This window comes from Fukomys damarensis, unplaced genomic scaffold, assembly GCF_012274545.1.
Source record: "Fukomys damarensis isolate Sample0158 unplaced genomic scaffold, DMR_v1.0_HiC HiC_scaffold_39, whole genome shotgun sequence".
Classification (NCBI taxonomy): Eukaryota; Metazoa; Chordata; class Mammalia; order Rodentia; family Bathyergidae; genus Fukomys; species Fukomys damarensis.
In genome coordinates this window covers 97,302,277-97,310,217 of record NW_022900951.1, presented here as the reverse complement: position 1 = coordinate 97,310,217, position 7,941 = coordinate 97,302,277, and positions in this window count along the sequence as shown.

The window sequence follows — 7,941 nt, the reverse complement described above, 5'->3', positions numbered from 1 at the left end:
GACAGAAGAAAAAAGAAGAAATTAGACACAGCTAAAAACACAGAGGAAACTAGTGAGGTCAATGGATAAACAACAACAAAAAATATTCAAGAAACTCATCTAATCCAGAAAGATATTCATAGACTTAAAATTAAAAGATGAGAAACAATGTTTTATGCATCAGGACCCCAAAAACAATCAGGGGTAGCAATTCAATATCAGACATGGTAAACGTCAACTTAAAACTGATTAAAAGAGACAAAAAAGTCACTACATACTAATTAAGGGAACAATACAACAAGAAGAGATAACGTTGATAAACACATATGCACCTAATATTGGAGCACCTACCTTCATGAAACAAAAACTACTGAAATTAAAAGATCAAATAAACATTAACACAATAATAGGAGGGGATTTTAACTCTCCACTTTCGCAAAGAGACAGATCAACTAAAGAAAAAGCCAATAAAGAGATTTCAGAGTTGAAACACACCCTTGAACATATGGAATTAATAGTTATATACAGAGCATCCTACCCTTCCAAAACAGAGTATACATTCTTTTCAGCAGCACATGGTACTTTTCCCAAAATGGATCAAATATTAGGCCACAAACCTGCTTAAGTAAATATAAAAGAATTGAAATTACCCTATGCATACTATCTGACCACTACGCAATGAAAACAGAAATCAAGGAGAGAAGAAAATCTGGAAAAAGCAAAAGTGCCTGAAAAATTAACAACATATTCCTAAATAATCAATGGGTCACAAAAGAAATCAAAGAATAAATTAAAATTTTCCGTAAGTTAATGACAATGACTGTATAACTCAACGAAATCTTTAGGACACCTTGAAAGCAATTCTAAGTGGAAAATTCACTACAATGAATGCTTACTTTAGAAAAAGAGAACAAACCCAAATAAACAGCCTCATAAGAAATCTCATGATATTTGAGAAACAGCAAGAAATCAACACTAAAACAAAATCAAGGAGGAAAATTATAAAAATGGGAGTCAAAATTAATAAAATTGAGACTAAAAAAGTAAAACAAATCAACAAATTGAGCAGGTGAGTCTTCAAAAGAATAAATGAAATAGACAAACCCTTGTCAAGACTCAATAAGACAAAGAAAGAAAAGATTCATATAAATGCAATTAGAAATTACACAGGTGAAATCACAACCAACTGTTGAAATCCAGAAGATAGTAACTACTTTGAAAAATTATATTCCAACAAATTAGCAGATTTTGAAGAAAACGGCAAATTCCTAGACATGCAAACTACCAAAACTGAACCAAGAATATATAAATATACTTAACAATTTAATCACAAGCAAAGAAATTGACTCAGTAATAAAGAACCTACCACCAAGGGTGTGCACACCTATAATCCCAGCACTCGGGAGGCTGAGGCAGGAGGATCACTGTGAGTTCAAGACCAGCCTGGGCTACATAGTGAGTTCCAGGTCAGTCTCAACTACATAGTGAGACCCTGTATCAAAAAAAAACAACAAAAAAAAAAGAATCTACCAACTAAAGAAAGCCCAGAACCTGATGGATTCATGGCTGAATTCTATAAGACCTTTAAGGATGTCATATCACTAATACTCATGAAGCTATTCAAAGCAATTGAAAGGATGCTCCCAAATTCACTTATGGAAGCCAGTGTCACCCTGATCCTCAAACCAGATAAAGACCCAACTACAAAAGGAAACTATAGGCCCATCTCTTTAATGAACATAGATGCAAAAATCCTCAACAAGATATTAACAAACAGAATGCAGCATATTATCAAAAAGCTGATACACTATGATCAAGTAGACTTCATCCCAGAGATACAAGGATGGTTCAACATACATTAAGTCTATAAATGTAACACAACACATAAACAGGAACAAGGTTTAAAACACATATTCATATTAACAGATACAGAAAAGGCTTTTGACAAAATCCAACACCCCTTTATGATAAAAATATCTTGAAGAAAACAGTTATAGAAGGACTATAACTGAATATGATAAAGGCTATCTATGACAAACCAACAGCTAGCATCATAGCAGATGGGAAAAAACTAAAAGCATTTCCCCTAAAATCAGGAACAAGCCAAGGATGTTCACTATCACCTCTGCTATTAAACATACTACTTGAAACATTAGCCAGAGCAATTAGGCAAGAGAAAGAAAAAAAAAGGGATACATATAGGAAAGGAAGAATTCAAATTATCATTATTTGCAGAGGACATGATATTCTATATGGAAGACCCAAAGAACGCCACCAAAATACTCTTATAATTAATTACCAATCTCAACAAAGTAGCATGGTACAAGATCAACACAGAAAAATTAGCATTTGTGTATATCAATAATGAACAGGATAAGAAGGAAATAATTAAACAGTACCATTCACTGTCACTTCAAGTAAAATGAAATACTTCGGAATTACCCTAAGCAAAGAAGTAAAAGACTTCTACAAAGAAAACTATAGTACTCTGAAGGAGATTAAAGAGGACATCAGAAAATGGAAAGGTGTCCCCTGCTCCTAGATAGGCAGAACCAATATTGTCAAAATGGCCTTACTCCCAAAATTGTTATACAGATTCAATGCAGTCCCAATTAAAATAGCAACAGCATACTTTGCAAATCTAGAGAAAACAATTCTAAAATTCATATGTAACCAGTAGAGATCCTGAATAACAAAAGTAATTTTGGGCACTAAGAGCAAAGCAGGTGGCATGGCAATACCAGACTTGAAGCTCTGCTACAGAGCAACAGTGATAAAAACAGCATGGTACTGGAACAAAAACAGACATAAGTATCAATGGAATAGAACAGAGGACAAGGAAACCTTCTCAGACATATTCAACTATTTGATCTTTGACAAAGGAGCCAAAAGCATATGTTGGAGGAAAGACAGCCTATTCAACAAGTAGTATTGGGAAAACTGTTTATCTGTAGAAGAATGAAACTGGACTCATCTCTCACCATATACTAAATTAAAATCAAAATGGTTCAAAAATCTAAACATTAAGACAGAAACATTCAACTTTCTGGAAGACAAAAATAGGTAAAATGTTTGAGGACGTAGGAGTGGGACAGGATTTTCTAAACAGAACCTCAACTGCACAGGTAATAGCAACTACCATGAACACATGGGATTATATCAGACTGAAAAGGTTCTGTACACCAAAAGATTCGATCAATAGAGTAAAACGACAATTTACAGAATGGGGAAAAAATTTTTGCCAGCTACTCCTCAGACAGAGTACTACTAGAATATACCAAGAACTTAAAAAAGTAAACCACCTAAAATTAAAAAATCCTGTCAAGAAATAGTCTACAGAAATGAACAGACACTTCACAGTGGAATAAATACAAATAGCCCAACAAATACATGAAAAAATGTTCATCTCTGGCCATTAGAGAAATGCAAATTAAAACACTAAGATTCCATCTTACTCTGGAAAGAATGGCAGTTATCAGGAAACCATACAATAACAAATGCAGGCATGGCTGTGTCAAAAAACAAACTCTCAAAAAAATAAAAATAAAAAATAAATTCTCCTACACTGTTGATGGGAATGCAAACTAATACAACCATTATGAAAATCAGTATGGAGATTTCTCAAAGAATTGAAGTAGAAATTCCATATGACACAGCTATCCTTCTGCTAGGTATTTTCTCCAAAAAGTTAAAATCATCATACTACATAAATACCTGCATACCAATGTTTACAGGAGCAAAATTCATAATAGTTAAATCCTGGAAGCAGCCTGTATACCCATCACCAAATGATTGGATAAACAAAATAGGGTATCTATATATAAGGGAATACTATTTGGCTATAAAAATGACAAATTTGAGGCATTTGTAAGATAATAGATAAACCTGGAAAACATAATATTGAGTGAAATAAATCAGACACAAAAGTTTGAATACCTTACGGTATGCCTCATTTGAATAAGGCAAAGTAAAAATAAAGAAAATAATAAAAGATATGGATACAAAGGGACAAGGGGGCAGATTTCATCAAATAGGGAAATGGTCCAAGGGAACAAAGAGAGGGGTTAGGGGAAATGAGTGGAATAAAGATATGCCACGTACAAGAACCTCATATCACCAATCAGTGTAAGCTATTTAAGCCATAATATATGCCAAGACAAACAGTTATCAACAGGTATAATAAAGGTGATTGGGAGAACAAAAAAATGGAAACAAAGCTTTTGTAAATAAGGAAGTGAAAGGCGGTTGAAAGGAGGGAAGGGGGATGGGAAAAAAGAAGACTCAAGATATATCATGTACAGGAACAAATTCCCTATCATGAGTGTTATCATTATGTATATCTAACATGTACCAATAAAAATTAAATAAATAAGTAAAGATCAACAAACCTAAAAAAAATGTGATTTGGGAACCAGAGGAGGAAGGGAGTAGGGAAGGGGAAGAGGGAAAAACATAAAACCAAGCTGTGATACGTATACACAACCATACCCCAAAATGAATGTAAGATGCATGAATTACAAACATGTACTAATAAATTTTTTTAAAAATTTAAAAAGATATAGTACCTTTAAAAGAAGTATATTTATAATTTTCAAATATACCAATTACCTGTGTTTCGAGTCAGACAGAATGGTACATGCCTGTAACCCTAGCTAGTCAGGAGGCTGGGGCAGGATGATCAAATATCCCAGGCCAGCCTACAAACTTGCCAAGACCCTGTCTCAAAGCAAAAAAGGATGAGGATACAGCTCAGTAGCAGAACTTTTGCCTAGTATGGGCAAGCCCATGTGTTCAAAGCATAGTACTGAAAAAAAAAAACATTTCTAATTCAATCTATTTTTTCTTTTAGTACATAATGATTACATTCATTGTGGGGACTTGGTACATGTACATAACATCTCTTAATTCTTTTTTTTCATTTCCTTCCCCTCCTTCCCCTCCTCTTCCCTCCATTTCTTGGCTTCCTTTCCTATTGCAAAGGATCTATCTCCATGTTTCCTATTAGCTATCTTTGTTTTGCTCTTTATTTATTTATATCTTGGGTTATATCATATCTTTTATATCATATAAGAGAAACCATATGATATTTAAGCTTCTGTGTCTGATTTATTTCATCTAAGATTATGGTCTCAAAGTGCATCCATTTTGCTAAAAATGATTCAAATTTATCCTTATTTATGGAAGAATAGCACTCCATTTTGTATAAATACCACATTTCTGTATCCATTTATCTAGTGATGAAGAAATACACCACTTCTAGGATTTAACTATTTATGAGCTGTGCTACTGTAAACATAGGTGTGCTCATATCATAGCAATATGGTGTCTAGTTTGGAAAGATTCCTAGAAGGGGAACAGTTGGGTGGAATGAAATTTCTTCTTTTAGTGTTTTAAGGAATGACATACTGATATCCATAGCGGATGTACTAGTTCACATTCCCACTAAAAATATACAGGGGTTCCTTTTACCTTGCAGCCTCACCAGCATGTGTTATCGGTTGACTTCTTCATAATAGCTACTCTTTCTGGAGTAAGATGAAATCTCAGTGCTATTTTAATTTGCATGACTCTTTAACAGCTAGAGATGCTGAATATTTTTTCAAGTATTTATTGGTCATTTGTACTTCTTCAGAAGTGTCTATTCATTTCAATTCCCCATTTTTCAATTGGGGGATCTAATTTTTTGAGTTATTTGTATATTCTAGATATTAGTACTCATTCCAAGGTGTAACTGATAAAAATGTTTTCCCATTCTGTAGGTTGTCTCTTCACTTTATTAGTTGTTTTCTTTACAGAAAATTTTGATATAATCTCATTTGTTGATTCTTCCTGTTATCTCTTGCACAATTGGGATTCTGTCTAGATAGTCCTTGCCTGTGCCTATGTCTGTTTTATCTTCCAGCAGACTAAGTGTTTCTGTTTTAACATTTAGATCATTGATCCACTGTGATTTTAGTTTAGTACATGGTGAGAGATAGGTCTAGATTCAGTCTTCTGCATGTGAATAGCTAGCTTTCCCAGCACCATTTGCTTAAGATGCTACCTTTCCTTCAGTGTAAGTTTTTGGCCTATTTGTCAAAGAACAGGTAACTGAATGTGCCTGGAGTTGTTTCTGCATCCTCTATTCTGTTCTATTTATCCAGACATCTGTTTTTGTACCAATGTCATGCTTTTTTTTTCACTGTAGAATTGTAATAAAACTTCAAGTCTGGCATTGTGATGCCTCCTGCTTTGCTCTTGTTGCCAAGGATGGGTTTTGCTATTCTGGGTCTCCTCTGATTCTATATGAATTTGAGGATTGTTTTCTCTAGTTCTGTGAGGAATGTTGCTAGTATTCTGTTTGGGGCTGTATGTCAGTTTTGGAAGTATGTCCATTTTGACAATACTGGATTCCATCAAAGAATAGAAGATATCTTTCCATTTTTTGATGTCATCTTTGATCTCCCTTTTTAGTACTGTACTATAGTTTTCATTGCTGAAATCTTCCACTTCCTTAGGTTAATTCTTAAGTATTTAATTTTTCTTGAAACTATTATAAATGGTATTTTTCTCTAATGACTTTATCGGTGAGTTTATTATTGGTGTATGGGAATGCTATTGATTTTGCACATTAATTTTATATCCTGCTACACTGCTAAATTTGCAGCAGCAGCAGCAGCAACAAACCTCCCTTCCCCTTTTATTCCATTCATGTTACAAGCTTTGTGGTGGTGCCACCCACACCCAGAATAGGCCTTCCCATTACTCACACCCAGAGCTATGCTAAACCAATCAGTGGACTAATTTAGTACCACATATCCTTAATCCATACACACACTCTAGATCCAGCCAGCTCCAAAAAGGCCCATCTATGAGCACATGAGGCTTTGGGGGTACATCGACATACAGCCATAACAGGCTACACTGTGGAATATTGTTTTCAAAATGCAATCACTTAACTACAAGTCAATCATCTAACTTCATTTAAAATGCCAAGTATATTTAAGGTCTGCTTTAAGCAGTGTGTTTTCAGATAATCCCTCATCAACAGTGTTTTTCATATTGAAAATCCATGGTTTATTGTCTCTTTGCATCTCATAACATAATTTCCAGTTTGGCACTAGAAGAAGAATCATTTTTTCCAGCTCTAAAGAGTTATGTTCAAAAAGTAAAATTTGAATACTATATATTTAAAGTGTATAACATGATGAGAAACGTGCAGATATTAAGATTGACAGGATGAAGCTAATTAACATGTACATCACCTCACATAGTTACCCTTTTTTTAAGAAATATTTGTCTCATTGTCGCTATCTCTCAGTTTTGAGTGCCATTTCTATTAGTGCTTTGGTCCATTTTGGGGAAAAGAGACTGCTTCTTTGCACTGTTTAGAAAGTATTTTTAATGATAGTTTTTCTTCTTTTTCTTTTGCTCGCTCTATTTTCAAAAATCCTTTCATTTCCTGTTCATCAAATTCAAAAATAATCAGTTCATGTTAGAATCAGTGAAACACTGTAATAAAAGGATATATACTAAGATAAAGCTGGCCACTGTGTCCACTCTTCCATGGTGGCTGTCCTCATGCTGTAGGGTGAACTCCTTTTCCTACTTTTGCTTGGCCCAAACTCACTCTGCAGAGCCTGTTTCTTTTCCTTCTTTTAATAAAACTTTGCTACATTTAAAAAAAAAGATAAAGCTAATCATCCCCACCTCAGCCTCCTCATATAATCAGTATTAAAAGCCTTCCATAATTCTCCTTGCTCATACCAACAGATCAAACCTGTGTACACGTTTTCACCAAAATATATTATATGCTCATTCTAGTGTTTTTGCTTAATTATATATGTATATTGAATTCATAGATATTTCATGTATTTAACAAAATAGAATTTTTTTCATATTTTGTTTTGTTCTTATTCCCGTTAGTACTGGGGACTGAAATCAGGACCTTGCGCTTGTGAGGCAGGAGTGGTGCCACTGAGC